At 42.0% G+C, this 22,977-nt stretch overlaps 1 protein-coding gene across 4 annotated transcripts in view; it reads right to left on the reverse strand.

The window, feature by feature from the left end:
* The window catches only part of tcf20 (transcription factor 20), a 66,744-nt gene extending 43,998 nt beyond the window's left edge, over positions 1 to 22,746 (reverse strand). For 2 of the 4 annotated variants that reach the window (XR_012096867.1, XM_073033563.1), the window contains exons 1-2: positions 22,637 to 22,745; positions 4,082 to 4,203 (exon numbers count right to left, since the gene is read on the reverse strand). The gene's annotated coding sequence lies outside the window, so the exon portion shown is untranslated. Of the gene's footprint in view, positions 1 to 4,081; positions 4,204 to 22,470; positions 22,594 to 22,636 lie in introns of those variants that run through there. The other 2 variants (XM_073033565.1, XM_073033566.1) reach the window with 2 other exon arrangements.
* Positions 22,747 to 22,977: the final 231 nt, after the last annotated feature.

A 22,977-nucleotide genomic window follows, 5' to 3' on the forward strand; every position in this document is an offset into this window, starting at 1 on the left:
AAAGTGAGAAAACAAGCCTGTTTCAAGTTGCAGGGGGGAGGGGTGGAGAGAACAGAGGGAAAATCTCTGATAGGGTGCAGACCCAAGTTGTCAAGGTAACAACTACTTTAACAGCCAGCAGTTAAGAGACCGAGGGAAAAAAATAGAAACAAAGAGGTATAGCCACATTTGTGGAGGGAAAAAGAAGGTGATTACTTGAAATTGCTGAATTCAGTATTGAGTGCAGTGGACCGCAACGTGTCCAAACAGAAGATGAGCTGCTGTTTCTCAAGCATAGGTTGGACATTGTTGGAGGAATGTATGAATCTGAAGACAGAGGTCAGAGTGGAAATGGGATGGAAAATTAAAGTGACAGGCAAATGGAAGCAACTGCCCTGGTCAGTTGCCTACTCAACAAGGTCAGCAAACAACAACCAGGAGGCAGACCCTGGGTGACTTTTCCTCTTTATACCACCAGCATGGAGGCTCTCACATCCAGGCTGCAATCCTTGTACAAGAGCAGCAAATTCAAATCAAACCAGGGATTTAATCCGAGATTATCCTCATGTGAATGATTCAGTGTCATACCAGAATGATCAAGTTACCACTGCAGCTGACACAGCTTTCAACCTACAGTTGTGTTTGAGAGCCCTTTAAATAAAAAAAAAGGAAGTTTTAAAACAGAGTTTGTGGGTCCAATTAAAGAGAGCTTCCATGTAAACTGCCAGATACAGCAGGCTGCAGCACCTAGTGTTCACTGAGTAGGAAATACAACCAGGGTTAAACCTTGCTGCAGTCCTGGTCTGTTCACACAAAGGAAGTAAAACAAACTGCAACTCAGAGTCTGCCCCAGTCAGGCCCCTCCATGATCTAACAGCTGCCTGCAATGAAGGAGCTCACTGGGTCTACGCTCCAGAAATAGCCAGGAAAAACAACCCAGAAGACTGGACTCACAGCTCCGAAATGACATTTTCAAAGAGGAGAGAAGGGCAAAACTGAATCTGACCACCATATCACTATGGCAACAAAACCCAGAAGAGAGTCCAAAAGCCTCCCTTCTTTCTCTCAACCATCACATCAGCACGAGAGCAGAACTGTTTATATATATAAGGCTGGCTGCACAGCTTAGGTCTTGCCCAGAGCAATGGCAAAAGCCAAGAGCTATGCAATGAGACATACCACAAACTGCCTTCCCCTGGGACCGGCAGTGAACACACTCCCTCCAAAACCTTTGGTGTCAGTGCAGCTGTTGCCATGACAACTGCAGGCCTAAATCATGTCTGTGAGCGAGCAGCCTCCTCACCCTTCCTGTGCCAGGGAATTTAAGGTGTGGTTCATTTGGCCTTCTTCCACCTGGTGACTCAGCATTGAGCAGTTTCTCCCAGCACAGAGCTCAAAGAACCGGTCATCTCTCCAGTGTGGTGTCTATGTCCAGTAATGTGACCACTACACTTCCCACAACTCACTCTAACAGAGCAACATAACAAATGAGATGTCAATATGGCCCTTTAAATCTTCACTGCAATTTCATCAATACAGCATTAATTGAAGGTAAATTGGACTAGGCTCTATGACTAGTCAAGTCGCAGCTGGTAACAGAAATAGTCAGTTGGTAGCAGCACAGTTAAACAAGTCACTGGTTCGCAATGCCTGAGACCCAAGTTCAATCCTGGCTTTGGACGCTGCCTGCGTGAAGTTTTCATGTTCTCCCTGCGACTGTGTAGGTTGATGCCTGCCTCCCACACATCTCAAAGGTGGTATCTGGAAGGTTAATTAATCACAAAGTTGCACCTACTGTACAAGCAAGTGGTACTATTGGGCCAGCTGATGGGGATGTAGAGAATATTAATGGGATCAAGGGAGGATTAGTACTGATGGTTGCCAGGGACTTGAGGTGAAACGTCCGCTTCCATGCTACATCTCTCTTTTACAATCATCCCTATCTTAGTTTCTGTTTCACTGTCCCAGTTTCCCAATACACCAAATATCTGTCTCAGCCTTGAAGATGATAAATGACATGGCCTTCACATCTCTCCCAGGTAGAAGTCCAAAGAGTCACAACCCTTAGAAAATAAATTCCTTTTCTCCATCTTAGTGGATGGCCCATTATTCATGAAAACTGAGAGGTCTTTAAGTGGAAACATCCATTCAGCACCTGTCGTGTCAATCCCCCTCTGAGATTCTCATTTCAATTAACTGCCCTCATTCTTCCAAACCCCATGGTATGGCATAGTCCAGGCAGCGCAGACCTGCTGCCTCAGTTCCAGCAGCCCAGATTCAAACTCAATTTCCAGTGTAGTCTGTGTGGAGTTTGCAGAGCCAGTGACTGTGTGGCTCCTGGTTCCTCGTACATCACAAATACTGGTATGCTAATTGGACACCAAACAAAAGTTGACCCTGTTGGGTGGGTGAGTAGTAGAATCTAAGGAAGTTGATGGGAATGTGCAAGAAAAGTTACAGGGAGTGAGTGAGTGAGTGTGTGTTTGATTGCTCTGTGAGCAGACAAAAGAGTCATTCATTAAGTCTATGTCATAGCAAATATGAAAACTGGCTCAACCTTTCTTCTTAAGATAAGCCCTGTCTTCATTACTTGCTTTCCCATCTTTGCAGCATCAGTGAGTTTGGCTACAGTGAACTGGGTCCCTCATCAAAGTCATTAATATAAACAGTTGAGGCCCCGGCACAGTTCACTGTGACACCCGTTTGCTGACATGAAATGACCCATTTATCTCAACTAGTCCGTTTGCCAATTCTTCTCTCATGCTAATATATTACTGTCAATGCCAGTAGCTTTTAATTTGTATATTAATTTTTAATGCAGCACACAAGAATGCCTTCTGGAAATCCAAAAACATTGCCTTTTTTAACATTCTGCTTGTTATATCCTCAAAGAGCTCTAGCAATTTTGTCAAAAAGATTTCCCCATGGGCTACAAGTGGGATCTATTTCTGCATAATGCCGGAAAAGATTCACCACTTTGCTAAATCATCAACTTTTTTTTTTTTTTGATCTTTAACTATCCATCCGCCTTCCCAAATGGAAGTGAACACAAGAGTGTGGGTTTGGTGGGAGAGTAATTATACACGCAAAATCCCCATCGCTTTTTTCCCCCCAACACCTGTTCCCTCCCATCAATTATACCACACACTGCTTCGGCCTGCAAATGGTGACCTGGGTCAAGGTCGGTGCCACAGAACTAAATCCTGATACAACCAGACACTGAGAAACAATGTCCAAAGAAGGTCATGATGACTACATTAATACAATTTTTTTTATGCCAAGATTGCTCCAAATTTTACAATCACTGAAGTTTTTTCGTCATGTAATCATTGTTGCACACCAGCAGCTAACTTATATTAAAAAAAATTCCCCCATAAGCTAAATGATTATGTGGTTTATTTCGAGTGATGGTGGTTAAGAAATGAATAATAGCTTTTACACCAGGGAGAGCTTTGCCGTTCTTTGAACAGCACCATGGAATTCCTTGCATTCACTGAGAAGCAGAAAACGTTTACTGTTTCTCTCCTACTTTATTCAAAATAGTGATCCTTGGCTGTGGAGCACATCTTCATGCCCAACCATTCCCCCAGTGGCCCAGCACCCTCAATCTCATCTCCAACATGTCCTCACAGTGCAGTACTCTCTGCCCTGCTGGGAGTTACAATGTTATTCAACTTACCAACAAGACCATGACCATCCACGGTGGGTGTGAAGAGCACAAGGTACACCACGAATCTGCATGCAAACTGAATGCTGATCCAAGCTCGTTATCACTGAAGACTAGGTTTCGATTACATAAAGAGGCCGCTAATAAACACAGACGTGCCAGGAATAATTCCAGTCTAAAACACTACCTGTGTTTGCCACAGTCCACCCAAAGAAACCAACAGGCAACTTGGCTTCAATTCATCCTTCCAGAGCCCCAGTATAAATCCCAATAACTCAACCCTTGGCTGTAATTGGCACTGGCTAGGTAAACGTCTTCTATCATTTACCAAATTTACAATCAGCTCTGTGCACGGGAAATCAGATTCCAGCTTAACCAAATGGCACAATGGGAGCAAAAAAAAACATCGGCTGTAGCTAAGCGGGTTACTCTTACCTCAAGTCAGTATGCTGTGGGCTTAAGTCACAGTCCATTGATTGATATGCCACAGCAGTACTGAGGGATTGCTGTACTGTCAGGGGTGTCATCATTCGGTAGAGATATTAAACAGAGACCTCCTTTAGTATGCAAAAAAACCATGCAGTTAGTTAACGATCAAAGGAATTCTACCTATGTCCCATTCAAATCATCAATCTGATTACTTGATTTTTAACACGTTATCACAAGTATGCAAACGGATATCTACATCATCACACCTCTACATCAGGGGTTCCCAACCTGGGGTCCACAGACACCTCGGTTAACGGTCCTTGGTATAAAAGCATTGGGAACCCCTGCTCTACATTAGCTGGGTTATCCCAAAAATATGAAAATCAGTAATTCCATCCAAGTCTGGGCAAATATTCTCCAGAGCACTGACTTGTTCAGTCCTGACGAAGGGTCATCAACCTGAAACATAAACTCGATTTTGCTCTGCACAGACACTGGCAGATTTATTGAGTATTTTCATCACTTTGTTTATATTCCAGATTTCCAACATCTGAAATTCTTTTGTCATTTTTCAATGCTCTCCAGAGGAGATGATTTATATGTGTTTGAAATTTTAAATGGAGAAAAGCTGTTACATCATGCCCTAATGCTCTTTAATTTGTTCTTCATATATAATCTTAAAACCCTTCGATCAAGAAAAATAAATATGTTCTTGCTTCAATGGCTCTTTGAATGCGCAAAGTTCAGGATGCTGCAAGATTTCTTATGGAGTGACCATGGTCTCCTGATGGTCCTCTGACACAACATCCTTCAAGTCACTTTTGAAGGTTTTCTAAAATATCTCAGCTCTTTTACCTTGTCTTTGATCTCAACAAAAATTCTTGCTATAACCTGTATCCCATTATGATATCCCCATGTCTGACTTGCCAATATTTGAAAAATGTGGATCAGTACCATCTCCACTCCAAGTTCCTAGGGCTGAACAATCCTCAATCTACTGAACATGTGTCATCTTTTTATCGAGCTCTACAATGATTTTATGTTTTTATGGTATAGTGCAATCTTTTCACAGCTTGTTAAATAGCTTGGACACTTTACATGCACTGTTTAAAAATGAACACTTGGGTGGATTGAACAACTGGATCTCATAATTGAAAGGATGGCAGGGTAGAAAAAGAAAGGTTATCTGTACAAAGGCTCCAAAAATAATCTGAAGAGAATTTCCAACAGTTCAGCATCAATCCCAAGGCTACCATACAAATAAATAACGACAGTATTAGCTGGCAGCCCTTGACAAGACCAGCATGCAACTTCTGAGTAAGATCCACCAAATCATTCCCAGGCTCCACACAAAAACACTACAGCATCAATCATCGCCGTCATTAATTCCCATCTCCACAGTACAGCACATTTTGTACGTCAATGGTTGGACTTACAGTCAGTGCTAAGATCTGCAAAAATATCAGCTGCATTGCACTACCAAGATAGTAACTTCAATAGTATGACATTGGCTGTAAGGTGCTGATCAATATATTTTACTTGTTAATTCAAATACTTTATAATAATCCTGTGGGACATGGTTGATAGGCATATTCCGCATACCTTAAATTACCAAATTTAACATGTTGGCATCTTGCCAAAAAGTCATCCTCTAATAACTACATCGACTGAACTTGTGTCACAAAAGAGCTGAACTCCAATGGTGAGATAAGAATGACTCTTTGAAATCAAGGCTAAGTTGACAGATTGTAACTTTGAGGAGCCCTAACAGACCTGGCCAATGGGACATGAAGAATAAACTCAATGTCTAGAGTAATATATCCCTCATAGTTATGTTGTTGGAGATCAACTATTTGATCTCAGAACATTACTGTAGGAATTCCTCAAGGCAATTTTCTGGGTTAGGTCATTGCTAACTTGTTCAGTCAAGTGTACAAGGATGGGTCTTATACTTAACATCCTACTCTGATTAAACATATGGACCAGTTCTCATACCTCAGGAGCTACCAATGACTCAGCACCAGTGATGAAATTCACCACCTTTTTCAGTGCATCAACACAGCTTTTAGTCACCTGAGAAAACGGGTGTTTCAATAGAATGATCTCTGACTCCGAACAATGGCCCACCAGGAGGCAGTGATCATTAGCAAACTTTAGAGATCACCGAATGGAGAGAGAAAAAACATGGATGATTTTGACGCCTCCTTGTAAAAGTGTAACAACCCATCAATTCCTAGGAATCCCTTGTTCAAAATAGTGGAAGAACCTCTGGGATGGTACCAAGAAAATTCGAACTATTTGACAGACACCCAGTATTCTACTCCATTGGTTTCAATAGGGTCATAAACTATAGTGAAAATATGCTAATCATAACATCAAGGTTCCGAATTAATGATGCAACTACTGACTCTAAATTTTATTGGATTAGTAATACAAATGCTGTTGGTATGAGAAATGGTCCGAGGCCTGAGTCTCTACAGCAGGTTCTTACCTCCCAACTTCCCAAATCCCCTTCACCATCCACAAGGTGCAAGTCAGGAAATGGAAAGAGTACTTCCCACTTGTCTCATTGAAGAACCCCAATAACGCAAGTTCATTGGCATCCAGGAAAAGTATCCATATATTATTGCTGCAGTGTATCATTTACACTCTATACTGCAGTTGGTATTTTACATCGATGACACCTTCCAAAGTAGAAACCTTTACTACCAAAGAACCAACTGAAATTTTCCTTGCCTGCCAACTGAGCAACTGAAATTTTCCTTGCCGGCCAACTCTTTCCCGTAAAGAGACGTACCAACTTGGAATAATATTCTTGTTACCTCATAGCTGCCTAAATACAATGGCTCCCTCCACATCTGAACCAAATGAATACAACGGTTCATAGTGGCAGTTCACCATTACCTTCTCGAGGCCTTGTGAAATGGACATTAATTTACTGACAATACCAACATTTCAAAAGTAAGGAAAAGGCCATGAATTAATTTTCTATAAATAAATTAAGAGAATGCCTGTGTATTATTTATCTAAAAATTTTAAATGCATATTAGGAGTTTCCCTGCATGAGTTTCTAATACTGTAGCTAAACTCTGCTTAGTGGTGAAACAGCAACAACAAAGACAGAAGGGTGTAATTACTGTGATATGGTTACATGGCCGGATTCCATCGTGTGCAAAGTGTGTAATGACAGCATTGTCAGCCACACAACTGATTGTGGACTGGAACTTGCAGCACGACTCTCTCAGTGTAATTCAAAGCGGATTTTAATCCATTAATTTATTTATTAAAATCTATTCAACTATTGTTACCCAAATACATTGGGGCAAATGATCTATTCCACACCATCTATAAAAAGTGTTTCGTCTCCCCACAAAAATACCTCTTCTTAAAATCATCATTATCTGCTGTGTCATATGACATAGGTGACTATGACTGTTCTTGGCAATCTTTTCTACAGAAGCGGTTTGCCATTGCCTTCTCTGGGCAGTGTCTTTACAAGATGTGTGATCCCAACCATTATCAACACTCTTCAGAGTGTGTCTGCCTGGCGTGAGTGGTCGCATAACCAGGACTTGTCATACGTACCAGCTGCTCATACAGCCGTCCACCACCTGCTCCCATGGCTTAACGTGACCCTGATCGGGGGCTAAGCAGGTGCTACACCTTGCCCAAGGGTGACCTGCAGGCTAGCGAAGGGAAAGGAGCGCCTTTCACTTCCTTTAGCAGAGATGCATCTCCATCCTGCCATCTCACTTTTTCCAATAGTGAAGAATAATTTTACAATATGTGCAAAATAATTCCTAGTCACTTTGTTCCAGAAGCTTGATTGACAGGAGAATTACCACTACCCACAGGAACAGGGATGTCAAAATACATAGCCTAAAAGTAGCAGCGGAATTAACAATAGGAATTTTAAAATGACAGCATGCATCTTTAAATTGGAGATTGAATAGCCATTCAAGTCCAACTCTTAAAACTAAAATCATAAATGATCTCTCTCCTGGCACTTACCCTTGCAAGCAGAACAAGTACCACAACTGCCCCTCCACAGTCTCCCTCACTACCATTCAGGGCCCCAAACAGTCCTTCCAGGTGAGGCGACACTTCACCTATGAGTCTGTTGGGATCATATACTATGTCCAGTGCTCTCAGAGTGGCCTCCTGCATATCAGTGAGAGCCAACACAGATTGGGAGACCATTTTGCCGGGATCTCACAGTGGCCACCCATTTTAATTCCACTTCCTATTCGCATTCCAAAATGTCAATCTATGGCCTTCTCTACTGTCGTGATGAAGCCACCATCAGGTTGGAGGAACACCTTATGTTCCGTCTGGGCAGTCTCCAACCTGATGGCATGAACATCGATTTCTCAAACTTCTGGTAATGCAGTCAGTGCAGGGCGCCCCTGTGGCAATTCCCCTCAGCAACAAGAAAAGGAAGATAGTACAGATGAATGAGTGGCTGAGGAAGTGATGCAGGGGTAAGCTTTCAGATTTCGCGATCATTGGGATCTCTTCTGGGAAACATATGACCTGTATAAAAAAGATGGGTTACCCTTGAAACCAAGGAGGACCAATATCCTTGTGGACAGTTTGTTAGAACTGTTGGCGAGGGTCTAAAATAATTTACGGGGGGAGGGGAACCTGAGTGATAGGGCTGAGGATGGGACAGCCTTTATACCCTATAGTAAGTCTGTGAGGTAGGACAGACAGATGATAGGGCAAAATTGCAGTCAGTAGGATGAGTTGAAATGTAACACTGGGGTAAAATTGAAAAGGATGATGAATACAGGGCTGAAGGCGTTATATTTGAATGCATGCAGTATACGGAATAAAGTAGATGATCTTATAGCAGAGTTAGATATTGGCAAATATGAAGCTGTGGGTATCATTGAGTCACGGCTGAAGGAAGATCGTAGTTGGGAGCTGAACATCCTGGAACACGCATCGTATTGAAAAGACAGGTAGGTAGGCAGATGGGGTGGGGTGGCTCTGTTGGTAAAAAAAAAATGAAATCAATTCTTTAGAAAGAGGTGACATAGGATTGGAAGATGTAGAATCCGGGTGAGGAGAGTTAAGAAACTGTAATGGTAAAAAGACCTTGATGGAAGCTACATACAGACCTCCAAACAGTAGCCAGGATATGGGGTACAAATTACAGTGAGACATAGAAAATGCATGTAAAAAGGTCAATGCTACGATAGTGATGGAAGATTTTAATATGTAGGGTCCCAAAAGAGAGAATCTGTAGAATACCTACAAGTTGGCTTTTTAAAACAGCTTGTGATTGAGCCCACTAAGGTAAAGTCAATTCTGGTATAGATGTTATGTAATGAACCAGACTTCATTAGGGAGCTTAAGGTAAAGGAAGTGGAGGCAGTGATCATAATATGATAGTATTCACAGAGTAGCTTGAGAGGCAGAAAATAAGATCAGATATATCAGCATTACAGTGGAAGTAAAGGGAATTACAGAGGCATGAGACGAGCTGGGCAAAGTTGATTAGATGGGGACACTATCAAAGAGGCCAAAGTGAGCATGGCTTCCTTAAGGGGAAATCTTGCCTGACAAATCTGTTGGAATTCTTTGAGGAAATAACAGATCGGGTAGACAAAGGAGAGTCGGTGGAAGTTGTTTACTTGGTTTTCAGAAGGCCTTTTACAAGGTGCCACACATGAGGATGTTTAATATGTTAAGAGCCCATGGAATTACAGGAAAGATACTAGCAGATTGGCTGACTGGCAGGAGGCAAAGAGTGGAAATAAAAGGGGCCTATTCTGGTTGGTTGTTGATGACAAGTGGTGCTCCAGAGGGGTCAGTGTTGAGACCACATTATATGTTAATGATTTGAATGACAGAATTGATGGTCTTGTTTGCATACAATACAAAGATAAATGGAGAGGTGAGTGAGGAATCAGGAAGTTTGCAGGAGGACTTAGACAAATTAGGAGCTAAAACAGCAACTCCCTTGCTTGCATCTTCAGAAACAGCTCTGTTTCTATCTTTGATATCTTTTTTTTCTTTTCAAGATTCTTTTGAAGACCCTGACCTGGAGTTACACTCTGACTTCAGTTCTTTGTGGGAATGGGAACCGCTCTCAGGGCCTCATGACTGGCCCCTTTTTAATATCCCAAGGACTCGGCCTGGAAGGCTAGTGCGCCTTCAGAGTGCCAGATTTTCATGGCTCTGGAGACGGGCTGATTCTAACTCAGTGCCCCTGAGTGAGGCGAGTGTGAGAACACAGAACATCAGGAACAGCAAGTTAGCTGCCATGAGCTGTGTGCCCAGAGACCTGAGCCTCTCTGGGTGCAAAGCTTAGAAAAAGCGACACAACAGACTTTTAACATCATAAATCCGCCAGTTGTTTGTTATGTCTCCCCTCTTGCAATGACACGGGGATATCTCTTTTTCCCTTATTAGGGACAGAGAGAGAGCCTGTGGTATGTTAAATTACTGGGTGAACGAGTCGTCTTTGGGGTACTGCAAGTCTGTGTCTTTATTGATGCTTTGATGCACGCTTGAGTGCTCGGAGAAGGGCACCAATGCCTTTTTGCTGGGAGCTTTGGGGTTCTAACATTTGACTGTCATTCATTCTTTGGGGCACTCCTCTGTTTTTGTGGATGCTTATTATATAATAAGAATTTCAGGATGTATATTGTATACATTTCTCTGACATTAAGTTTACCTATTGAAATTAGAAGACAGAGCAAAGAAGTGGCAGATGGAATATAGTGTGGTAGGAAAGTGTGTGGTCTTTTACCAGTTTGACAGCTGGTAAAATCGCACACACACACACCCCCCCAGGCAAAACCAGCTGCCAGAACTCTTTGAATATCTCTGAAAGGTGCTTACAGTCACATTAAAACAAAATCAAAAATTAAAATTAGTCAAAATTAACAACAGTAAAAAAGTAGAAGACTGAAGGTACACCTGTTAACCCAAACAATTCAATGAAAATGACTTGAAACTTGCCACTCTCATGAAAATCCATTACTATCCATTGAAAGTCAATGACTAACCAGACATCCTTTTAGCTTTCAGATTTCCCAAATAAGATGTATTATCTCTATTTAACTGCACAACACTGAAGTCAGAATAGGAGTTGCCATTACAATGGCATTTAAGTGTTTTGATTGTCAATAAAACTTTTCCCAGAAAAAAAGTCATGCACCACTGCAGTAGTCTTGCTCTCTACATCTATACTTTTCTTGGAGGTATTGGAAGGACTGCTTACAATATTGATTAATGGATTACAGGGTTGAAGTACGAAGGACTGAGATTTAACACGTTTTCAGGTCTAGTCTTCTGATTCTAATTGAGCACCAAACCAGATCAGGGCACTAAATTTGCACTCAACCATCATAGAAGAAGTGGTTTCAGGAGCCTGTTGCAGTGCCCAAGGTGATTTTCAAGGTGGTGCCAGGCTGCAATGTTCATCATGCATAGATTTAGGGGCCAGGTGAGGGTTTAGAGATAGGGACAAAGGGGCATTAGAGGTCAGGGGCAGTTAAGGGTAGGAGCTGGTGGTTGGAACCTAGGTTGGGGGCACTCTGTGGTCGAAGTCTAGTGATCTCTGGGAGCTGGGTTGGCAAGCGCCAAGGACAAAGAATAGCGAACTATGTACCAAGGACCATGATTAGGAGGCCCCAAGAACAAGCACTGGTGATCCCTCCAGGTCAGTGAATTCTGGGGTCACAGGTCCAGGAGGGCCAAGTCAATGAGTCCCAGCATCAGAGGTCCATGAAAGTCCAGAGGTCAAGGTCCCATGATCAGTGAGGTCTGGGGTCGAAACCGGAGGCTGAAGCTAAAGGTTGAAGACTGAAGATGTTGATTTTGGAGATGGAAGTCCAAAAGTCAAAGTACCTGGGTCAGCACGTTCAATGTCTGAGTCCAGGCCAGGGACTGAAGGCTGGAGGCCCATAGATGGCCTGTCTTGTGGCTGGAGCCCTATGGGTGGATGGGAGAGTGTGAAAAGGACTTGTCTAGCCAAGTACAGTACTTATTTTACAAAGTAAAAGCACTTGTTGTACTTTGTTTTGATGCTTTGCTGAATGCTGAGGGCATGCTATGTTAGCGTCAGAAAGTGTGGTAACACTTGCGGGCTGCCCCTCCACATATCCTTGTGTTGTGCTGGCTGTTAACACAAAGTATTTCACTGTATGTTTGGATGCACATGGGATAAATAAATAAACCTGAATCTGATGTAAGAAGCAGATATTCTCACAACATTTAAGAAGCATCTAGACAATAACCTGAATTGCCAATTATTAGAGATTAGCCATGATGGCTTAGCAGTTAGTGCCATGCTATTACAGGTCGGCATGTTCCCGTTCTGTAAGGAGTCTCTGTGCGTCCTCCCTAGGTTTGGTTTTCCCTGGGTGCTCCAGCTTCCTCCCACAGTCCAATCACGTACAGGTAGGTTAACTCTTCATTATCAAATTGTCCTACAATTAGGTAGGGTTAATCGATATTGTTGGGTTGCTGGAGTGGCATGGCTTGAAGGGCTTACTCCATGCTGTATCACGAAATAAATAAATAAATAAATAAACAAGCAAGCAGAATGGCAGGCATGTATATAGTGAGTTTCCGCACCGTACAACTCTGGACTCTATTCTGGTCACCACGTTATAGGACAGGTGCACTTGCATGATACAGAGTGTACAGGAGATTTATTAGGATGTAATTTTAGCTATGAAATTGGATAAGCTTGGGTTATTTTACATGGAACAGAGGAGGCTAAGGGAAGATTTCACTGAGATAAATAAAATTATGAGGAATCTCAGAGTATACGGGAAGGATGCATTTCACATAATTGTGTGACCAAAATCCAGGGGGTGGGCAGAAAGTTACAGATAGGTGGATTGAGGGGAGATAAAATGGGGGTCTCAGAACTCACTGCTTGAAAGGATGGTGGAGGTAAAGGCCTTCAGAACACTTAAAAACTACTTGGATATGTACCTGAAGAGCTGTGACCTGCAGGGCTAGAGACACAGTGCTGCAATTAGGTTGGCTAAGGCTTTGTCCAATTGCAGAGACATGGGCTGAACTATGGCCTTGTGTGTTGTAAGTTTTCAATGACTCTGTAGGTCAGGCTTTAGAATATTGAAGTGCTCTCACTGAAGATTCTGAGAAAAATTGGTAGATTACATGCTGAGATATTTTTTCCCCTGACTGGAGTGTGCAAAATTCAGTGTCAGCATAACAATCTACCAGTTAAAACTAAGATGAGAAATCTTTCTTTAAAGGCCTGTGAATGCTTTGGACTGAGGATATGGAATGATCCAGCATATTCAAAACAATCAAGACATTCAGAGCTAAATTCTGAATTCCTGTTTCAGAGTTATTGCAAAAGTACCTTTATAGTTTAAGCTGCAACAGCTCAAGATGGGAGTTTACCACTAAAAAAAACATGGGAATTGGTAATAAACCTTAACCTTCTCAGTGATGCCTTTACCCATGAATGAGTGGGTGGAAAAGAGGATGTGATGTTAAGAATCAGATACAATCTAAGATAATGGCAAAGGAGATTTGCAGAATCAGATAAAAATATACATCAAAAGGAATATCACCTGTTCCCTTGTGCTTTTCCCACCATTCAATAAGATCACAGCTGACCTTTTATCTCAATGCCACTTTCCTGCACAAACCCATACCCCTTGATCTTTGATACAAAAATAAATTTTTGCTTTGAACGTACACAGTGGCCACCTGCTTGTTAACGCAAATATCTAATCAGCCAATCAAATGCCAGCAATTCATACATAAAAGCAAGCACGGTCAAGAGGTTCAGTTGTTGTTCAGACCAAACATCAGAATGGGGAAGAAATATGATCTAAGTGACTTTGACTGTGGAATGATTGTTGGTGCCAGATGGGGTAGTTTGAGTATCTCAAAAAATGCTGATCTCTTGGGATTTTCAATGTGCACAAGTCTCTCGAGTTTACAAAGAATGGTGTGATAAACAAAAAGCATCAGTTCTGTGGACAAAAATACCCTGTTAATGAGAGAGGTCAGAGAAGAATGGCCAGACAAGTTCAAGCTGACAGGAAGGCGACAGTAACTCAGATAACTATGCGTTACAACAGTGGTGTGCAGAAGAGTAACTCTGAACGCACAAGTGGAGAAGTTACGACAGAGACTCACTCCTGTACCTAATAGATGGTCACTGAGTGTATATCCTTCCTTAGGTAGGAAAACCAGACCAGTACATAATATTCCATATTCAGATTCAAGTGGAGCAAAACATTTCTACTCCCACAGTAAAGGCTAACTTGCCATTTGTCTTCCCAGTTACTTGCGACATACCTGCAAATGACTGAATGATTTGTGTACAAGGTCTATCGGAACACAAAAATCTTTCAATCTTACACTAATTAAAAAAGACTAACTTCCTATCATTTCTACTGTATGGTTCACTGCTGCTCTATACCCTTGTATTGTATCTCTTTGCAGCTCCCCAAATCCATTTATATTTACTGTGGCTCACAATTTATTGTCATCTATAACCTTGGATATGCTGTTCTCTTTCCTTCAAAGCATTTACACATATGCTCAACAACAGAAGCTTCAAAGCTGCACTTGCCAACCTACTGGAGTACATTCTTTTTATTCCAACTATCTGTCAACCAGTTACCAACCTCCAATACCAGATGTTTTTACCAGCAGTTTTTCTGCATGAGTCCTTTTTAAATGTCCTGTGGAAAGCCATACACACACACATACTGAAATGAACTGCCCTTCACAAATTTGTGCAACTTTATTGCCTTATATTTGTTCACCTATTAGCAATCATTGAGGCTGGTGATGGATTTCAGCACTATCAGTGTTAAACTGGTTTTCCCCCTTCCACCTTTTTAAACATTGCTTAAAATTTAGCTCAATTTCAAATTTATTTGTTTTAATCCTCAAAAGGGAGAGAAAAATAACAGGATACCCAATTTCTGATCATCTAAATCAGCCATATTTTAGATGCTTGAGAAATTCTGATTGAACATGAGAAATCTCGTCTAGTCAAGTCTAGCATAGGAAAACAGCATTTAAAAGAGTGACAAACCCATAACCACCAGCACTGTACCCCAGTATGAAAAATGACAATATTTTGCCATACATTTACAAACTGGTACGTACAGCCTCAGGCAGCCCATCTTAGTACAGTGAACTGCATGAACGGAGAGCACATTTACAATTCATAGCCGTCAGAAACTGTCAGCTTGTCAACAGCCACATGGGGCCACGGTCAGAGGAGGAGGTGGAGGAATGCGGGCCTCCACTGCACTTAGCTAGGACAGAATCTGTACCACACGGCACTGAGAAGGGCACATACACGACACTAGGCTCTGATTAAAATGAGAGTGCTCAAGACTGGAGATACAACAGAAAACGAGCATCTGAAGAAAATCTGTAAAAAGCAACTGGAGCAAAGACTGACCTTGTAGGGAACACAGATACCCACACCACAAGCAAAAAGCACTGAGAAAGAACAAGATTAAGGATACCAATAGAGGCCAAATATTAGATCCAAGATGAATTTTTATTAAAAGATGAAGCATGTCAAAGGAGCTTGGACAAATTGCATTTGCACCCTATGGTCATTCAGCACCTACAATTTGTTCATCCATGCAATTATATCCAATTGACTAGTAACTCTTTACTCTTCATTATTTCTAGAAATTTGCTAAATGAATATTAATCTTAAAAACTCCTAATGACTCCTCCAAAATGGAGGATGGTATTCCAGATTTTCAACAATCCACGTGTGAATAAAAAAATCTCCTAATTTCACTCTTCTAATTTTTGAATTTGCCACCAGAGGAAATAGTATCTACTTGATCACTGGTTTGATATTTTAAACTTTTTGATTACCTCTCATGATGCCTTCTCACATTGAACTCAATTTTCCATTGTATACTGCAATCTATTTTAGCTAGGATTAGTAATAGAGATAGACTAAAGAGATTGACATTATACTCCTTGGAGAAGGTTAAGAGATTTGATTACTCTTTTCAAAATTGTGCCATTTCTAGATTTAAACACATTTACAACGGTTAAAGAGTAGAAAACTTAAGGGAACTGATTTAAGGTAAAGAGCAGAAACAGAATGAGACCAGCTATTTTACGAATACAATGAGCAATTGGCATTTAGATGCTCTGAATTTGCCTCTGCCAACCTAACAAAGAAAGATCTTCAAAAGAAACTGGATCAATAATTATAAAAATAATTGTAAGATAATGGGGGGAGAAACAAGAAATTAATTGGATTTCCTATGAAAGAATTAGGTTGACCCTTTGAACCAAACAGGATCTTCCAATGCTGTAGCATTCTTTAATTTTATGACCCTTTTAAAGCTCAATTCCATTTACACAACTTGCAACCGAACTCTTCAGCAAAAACTTTGGATATGGAACTTTTCATCCCTTGTTACCCCTCATTGACATATCACAGCCCAACTCTCACCATCAACTGTTACAGGTGAACCATTGATCAGAAAGGCAACCAGATCAGCCACATAAAATACTGTGATGACAGAGTAGCTCAGAAGCTAGGTATTCCTCAGCAAAAGACTGACTCACTCTGCCTGACACCCCAAAGCCTTTCCAGCAACCTCCATCCCTCCCTATTTGCCTAAAACTCATCTGCCAGAGCAAAGCAGCTGACCTGACTGGCACCTTATCAACACCATAGCCATTCATTCCTTCCAAACATTCTGTGCTCTCTGCATGTCATCCCCAAATCAATCCAAACAAAATCAATGCATTAATAACTAACTTGAATGACAGAAAGCTACAGTCACTTAACTTACTAGTATAGATAGATCTGAAATCTTGTTGTGAAGAGAACAGAAGGCAGCTACAAAGGTTAAGTTATTTGGGCATAGGTCTAGAGCTGGAGTACAATATGTAAAAAATATGAAATTAATCAAGTTGGCAGGAAAAATGAAACAAGGACATTATCCAAATGGTGGAAGATCGCAGCTCTGAGAAGCTTTGGTGCCCTAAAGAATCATTTGCAAAAGGCTAGTACAGTCAAACCCTGTGTTACAGGGGTGGGGGACTTTCCTAGAGAAGAGTGCATATCATGATCTTCTGTAACATGAACCATATTATCTATGCATGCACAAGAAAAAAAGTGTTTATTTACTTCTCACCCCCACTACATAGAGTATTTTTAATTATACTTTTAAGTAGTGGATTGTGAGTTCCGTAAAGGCAAATTTATTATTAGCCAAATTGCCATAACGTTGGGGGAAGGGGGGGGGGTCACTTGTGTGCAGCTACAGCAAGTAATTAAGTAATTAGGAAACTAATAATGTTTATTTCTTGGGGAATTGAACACAAAACAAAATCTCTCCACTTTGTGCTTTGGTTATAAAGGACAATGGTGAGATCATATCTGGAATACAAGGTCCAGTATTGAACATCTTATTTAGATGTAGCTTATATAAAGTTTACAAGTTTGATAGCTAGATTATACCTTACAAAAATTGGACATCCACAGGATTTTAGATGAATGAGGGAAAATTTGATTGAAACGTAACATCCTGAAAAGTCTGTATGAGCTGGGCCTGGAAAGGATGCTTCTTTCTGTAGAGAATCTAAAACAAGGTCACTAACAAATTAAAAGGTCCACTCAATGAAAAAGGTGATTTTCTTTTTCTGAGGATTGAGTCATTGGGCCTCTTTCTCACAAAGCACTGGGAGTAAAATTCTCCAATATTTCAAAGAGGTAAATAGAGACCAAAGAAAGGTTACCAAAGTAAACAGGAATGAAGAATTGAAATTCTGGTCTGATTAGACATGATTATATTATAGGGCAGAGGAAGTCTGAGGGGCTGAGTTGCCAACTCCTACTAATCCCCTATGTTTATGTTACCACCAATTTTATTTACTTTTGCTGTTTTTCTCACAGTGGAATCTAGGAACCTAACGCCATCAGAAAACCAACCAGTGAAAAGGATGAGCAGTTTCAAGTTCCTGGGTATCAACATCTCTGAAGACCTATCCTGAGCCCAACATATTGATGTAATTACAAAGAAGGCCTATATTTCAGCATGAGATTGAGGAGATTTGGTATGTCACCAAAGACTCTAGCAAATTTCTATAGGTGGACCATGAAGAGCATTCTAACTGGTTACATCACTGTCTGGTATAGAGAGGCCACAGCACAGGATCAGAAAGAGTTGCAGAGCGTTGTAAACTCAGCCAGCTCCATCACGGGCAACTTGCCTTCCCCACCATCAAAGCCATCTTCAAAAGGTTGTGTCCATTAAGGATCCTCACCACCCAGGATATGCCCTTTTCCCATTACTACCATTAGGGAGATGGTACAGGAGCCTGAAAGCACACACTCAACAATTGAGGAACGGCTTCTTCCTGTTCGCCATCAGATTTCTGAACAGATGACGAACCCACGAACACTACCTTTTTTGCTTTCCTTTTTTTCATGACTTATTTGTTATAATGTATTTTCTTATTGTAATATTTCATGTATTGCTGCATTATGTACTGTTGTTGCAAAACAACAAATTTTACAACATATGTCAGTGATAATAATTCTGACTCCATATAGACAATAGACCTGTACTTGTTTGTCCTGGTGATGACCCCCTTGGTAAGATTTAGCTACAATAGTCAAACAATTTCCTCTTGGTCTCCTTAAATCTATTCATTCAAGTTTCCTACCCTTCAACCAATGAAGTTTCTTTTACTGTACCATCCAAAACCTTCATGATTCTGAATACCGTTATCACATCTGAGCTGTCTCCGCTCTGAGAGCAAAACCAACACCTTCAGTCTATACACATAAATAATCCTTCTTAAAGAGCTATATCAGAAAGTGGACAAAACAGCAGAAATGGAGTAACAAACACAAAATGCTGGTGGAACTCAGCAGGTCAGGCATCATCTAAGGAGAGGAATAAGCAGTCAACACTTCCGGCCAAGGAATGGAGTTCACTGTGAGAAACCATGTTGCTTCCTTTACGACTAAAGGAAGAAAAGGTAAAATCTTTTATAAATAGTGAAAAGGTAAGATGCTGCAAAAGAACCGTGACTTTGTGGATTTCAATATACTCATCACTAGATGTTGTTTCTCTCTACTCATCAATATTTGCTCAAACGTTCAAGCACTCTGATCCCAATAATACATGGTTAGAACAGAACTTTGTGGTACAGAAAACCACACACTTATCCCAACTCTCTGAACAAATAATCCAGTCCCACTACCCTCTTCTTCCCACTTAATCCTGTAAATCCACCAATTCCTTTTCGAATATTCCTGCCGACTCTGTTTCTGCCATCCTTGAAGGCAGTGCATTCCAGATCCTAACTTACTGTACAAAATAAAATTCACTTTTACCTTTGTTTTCTTTACAAATTAGCTTAAATCAACACACTCTGATTACTGATGGACATGCCCATGGAAACATTTTTTTCCCTCTATTGTGCTTTAAATTTTGAACACATCCACTAATTCATTCCTTAAACGTACTCTGCTCCAAGGAGAAACATTTTTCCCCCCAAATGGAGCAGAGGTTTCATAGATGTACAAGATCATGATAGGTTCAGACAGGGCAAGTGAAGAGCGGCTGTTCTAATTAGTGAATGCTTGAACACTACCTCACTACTTTTTATTTCTATTTTTTGCACTACTTTTTTAATTTAACTATTTAGTATAAATATATACTTACTGTAATTAACAGCATTTTTTCTCCACATTATCATGATTTGTATTGCACTGCTGCTGCAAAGTTAACAAATTTCACGACATATGCCGGTGATATTAAACTTGATTCTGATTCTTCACGGGATACAGAATCAAAAGAAATGGACAAAGGACTCGAGTGTGGAAGGTAGGATATCAGGCAGTGATAAAATCTTTTACGGTCAGCCCATTCAAGGTCTGTGCACACAATAGAAAGTCAGAATCAAAAGGATCTAAACATTTCCTTTAAAGAAAATAATATTCAGGGAAAGATTGGGTAAAGGCAGGACTGATATACCAGGTCCACACATGGATGTGATAGACTGAAAGTAATAGATATTTTATAAGTTCAATCCTTAATTTCTAGTATGAAGCAAATAAATATCACAAAAATGGACTAGGCATTTTTTTTCCCAGAGTGGTATCTCATACAAATTCCACACACTTTCCCTAATCTCTTGCATGGAACTTCATCAGGGAATGGAAACAGAAAACATCTATTGATTATGCCCTATTGACCATGCCAATAGCCTCTTCAAAAGCATCAGGCAGCTGAAACAAGCAATGTTCAATCCTTCTCAATCAACACTATTTCTTCCTGATCAGCTCATTCTCATTCAATTGCTCAGATGGCAAATTCATCATCTCTTCACTGGCATTGATCTTTCAGACCGGCAGGCAGCGCAGTTCCACTCTCTTTTCTTAAACAATGAGACATCATCAGTGCATTTTGAATCGACCAGCAAAACTCCCAACTATGGACACCTTCAGAAATCACAATCTGCTCTTCTGAAATTCTTTAGCATGGACAACAGACTCGAGAGTTTTTACTATCATTGCATATATACTTGTGACTTTAGTATCAAGAAAGCATTATAGTTTTGGAACTACCAACCTTCAACGGCCACATTTGCCCTCTCAGATAGATGCAAAATATCATACAGCAATACGCGCTGAAATCAATATTTTGGTTTTCAAAAAAAATCAGTACATTCCCTTATATCTTAAAAATTGTCTTAAATGTACTTAAAAACTGAGCCTCCTCAGCAGAGAATTCCAAAGATTTAATGGGTAAAGAAAAATTTCATTGCCCTAAATAGCCAATCTCATACGTTGAGACTGCAATCAAATTCTAGATATCAATCCTGGTACGGCTTTTCGAAGAGATTACCCCTCATTCTTCCACAGAACATCGCCAGATCTGCTTAATCACTCCTCATGCGACAAATGCATGCTCTCAGAAATCAATATGGTGAACCTTCACTTACACTCTCTCTCTATTACAAGTAAATCTTTGCTTGGGTTTAGGGATGGGGGGGTGGGAAGATTTGACTAAACCAGGCTTGTTCACAATATTTCGGATGTGGTTTTATCAATACTCTGTAAAACTACAGTAAGGCACATCAACTCATACTCAACCTTTCTTGTAATAAAGATTTGTGTAGCATTTGTTTTTAACTGCACGTTGTACCTATATGTTCAGTGATTTGTGTATAACACCAAGATGCTCTCAACACCTTTCAATCCCTCACAACTCAAAAAAAATTTCTACCAAAGACTTTTGCCCCTCAACATTTACCACATCCACCAACGTTTTTCTGCTACCCCTCCACACCCTCATTACCCACATAATCATCAGGTCCGGTATCAGCATGAGCTGTGTATTTGCAATCACAGGAAAGCATCTTGAAGTTCTGAAAGGTACTACTTGGATGGTGGCCTCTCAAACACCAAGGAGGATCAGGTTACCAGTTGTAAAGTGACCCACAGGGCTCAATTTTCTAACATGTATTTTCTGTGTAAAACTCAGCCACCAGTGAGTCCACAACAGAAGTTAGTGGGACTGGAGAGACAGGGACAAGGTTTCAGGGGATAAGTTTGTGGAGCATGGAGAAGGAGTTGAGGCTACTGGAAATGGAGGGGAGGGGGGCAGGGCCCCGGGAGGAAGATAATAAAGGCCAGGTCAGGGACGAGAAGGTGCAAGGGGGAGGATTATAGTGCCGTTTTGGAGTCGGGGGGGGGGGAAGAAACCGGGAGCAGAATTGTTTTGGGAGCAAAAGAGTTTATGAGACGATTTTGAGCAAGGAACAACAAGGTTGGGCGTGTGAGGAAGAAACAAGTTACAAGGTCAGGTAAGGAGGGAAAGAGAAGAGCGGATTACAAGTTTGTATATGGGGAGGGGAGGCAAGGAAAAGAAACTAGCTTTGGTGGGGGGGGAGAAGTGAGAGAGCATAGATAGGAGACAAGGAATTGGAACGGGTTTTGGCGGTGGGGTGTAAGGTTGCCGCGGGGTCCGGTGCGAACATCCCTCCGGGGAGTGGAGAGGAGGAGGCGGCGGTAGGTCAGGCTCAGGAACCGGAGACGGCCCGGGCGGTGGGGGTGGGGGGCTGCAGCCCTGCTCGTCGATTCCACGGGATGAAGGCTGCGGCGGGATCGAGGTGGGCCGGCGGGGCCGTGGGGAGGGGGTCGGTGTGCGGTATGAGCCGGGCCCGATGCCTTGCGCGCCATTCCTCGCCAGATCCAACGCCGGGGATGTGGGGGGAGCGGCGGGAATGGATGGCCTGGATCCTCCCTCTTCTCTCTCCCTCCCCCTCCCCCACCATACACAGAGATACAGACACACATATAACCGGGCGCCGGCTGACCGGGACGCCCCATCCCCCGTAATTTTATGCGGGGGGGGAGAGAGGTTTACCTTTCCCGGGAATCAGCGCGTCCCGGGAGGGGGAGCAGCCGTCCCGGGGTCTGACTGACTGAGGAGCGGGGACGTGAGGGTGGTGGTGGTGGGGGGAAAGAGCGGGGACGGCGGCCGCTCGGCCCGGTTCTCATCCCCTCGCCCTCCCCGGGTCCCCGGTACTCACCGCCGCTCGCGCCGCCTCCATTCCCGCTCGCGCTCCCCCTCCCGCGGCGCCGCTGCTGCTCCGCGTCACGTGACGCCCCGCGCTCCGGGTTTGCTTCACGCCGCTGCCAGACCCGGCTGGCTGAGCGTCGCTCGCTCCCAATCCCATCCATTGCTCTGCGCTCCGGCGAGTCTGGAAGGTTGTGGGGGGTGGCGTGGGGGCGAGCTGTCTATCATCACATGTATCTGGGGGACGGAGGCCACTCTCGCCTCAGTACTGGAAACCATTTTCCGAACAGCCTCCTAGTCGCAGTTTTAATAGCCCACATTTGCAATTGGGAACTGGCAGCATAGAGTTATCTT

Source organism: Hemitrygon akajei, chromosome 31 (genome assembly GCF_048418815.1).
Source record: "Hemitrygon akajei chromosome 31, sHemAka1.3, whole genome shotgun sequence".
Lineage (NCBI taxonomy): Eukaryota > Metazoa > Chordata > Chondrichthyes > Myliobatiformes > Dasyatidae > Hemitrygon > Hemitrygon akajei.